This window comes from Opisthorchis viverrini (assembly GCF_000715545.1).
Source record: "Opisthorchis viverrini unplaced genomic scaffold opera_v5_13, whole genome shotgun sequence".
NCBI lineage: Eukaryota > Metazoa > Platyhelminthes > Trematoda > Opisthorchiida > Opisthorchiidae > Opisthorchis > Opisthorchis viverrini.
Genome location: NW_008751669.1, coordinates 2882252 through 2883590, shown reverse-complemented (window position 1 = coordinate 2883590; position 1339 = coordinate 2882252).

Sequence of the window (1339 nt, the reverse complement as noted above, 5' to 3'; positions counted from 1 at the left end):
ATGGTCTAGTCTTTGATTCAATCCCAATCTCTGATGATATTCATCAGATTTAAGCCACTGATACTTCCCGATAAGGATTGAACGACTGTAAAAAATTTACTCGGCTTTTCGACAGAGACTCATGAAATCTCTATCGATAAAGTGTAATTAGAGAAATTTTCTTATTCCACGTTAAGTATGACTGCTCTATAACATTATGGACGACATAGCTGTTGCTTAGTAGAAAGTTAAAACAGATGAGTGAAAGGCTTTATGTGGCCTGTGTTTAGTTGGTTATATGCCGACACCAATATCAAGTGGTTGTTAACCAACTGACGTGTATTCAACGATTGCTTATCCGAATTGAGCAATGAAGAATGTTGGGATGGACAACTATAATGAAAACGCAACAAAATTCATGAGTGCATTTTTTGAAGGAACACTAATTATAAGGCTCATGAAAACTCGCAAGTCCACGACCGGTTTCACCCTTCTTTTGACTCATCAGGTAGGCGCATTCAGTTGAAGAATATCGTAAACGAGATATTCAGCCGCGTTTCGGCCGACTCTCTCGCTTAAACCGAAGTTTTTTGCATATGAAATTATTTCGCACGGGTACATTCTTCATCTAGTCCATGGTATTCTCGTCCAACGACGCTGAACTCCAAATAAAGTAGTGTGGATTATTGAATTTTGTTTCTAAAGTGTTTGTGGCTGGGCAACGTTTCGCTTTTGAAAAAAGGTTTCACCAGTCTGTTGGAATGGGCCAATTTCACGCGCTCCACTCGGTCGCATAAGTGGAACTCGAAGAACAGAATGTTACAGATTCATTGAGTCTTACATCCTCAAACTCATCACATTTACTTACGTGTGATTTAACGGGTACTACATAAGGAGTTACGTATCGGAAGCATATAGACCAACTGACGAACTCGCTTTTTTCACTCACTATATTACTTGCCGAGCTGGTCCTGACAAATGTCAACCTATCCAAGGTGAACTCAGCTCAGTTTCAATCAGTCAAACTCCACGATTTCCGCCCACATTACGATAACAGCAGGTGCCCGACAGACGTCCATCTCCAAATAACCGGCAGTGCCCAGCCTGTTGAAACAGTAACAAAAACAGACAAATGTCAGTTGACGATTGGTCGATAGCAATTGTATTGGTTGCCCTCTGTCGGGGCAGATAAACCCAACTTGTTCGTTTCTCACCATGTCATAGACTTCTGTTCGGTTTTAGTATGCGCGGAAACCTACTTCTGTGTCTGATTTAGCATCCCACGCACAAGCGCGTCTGTCACTTAAATTTAGTCCTAATCTCTCTGCAGCACAGGCTCCGAGGACGCGCTTGCTCTTTC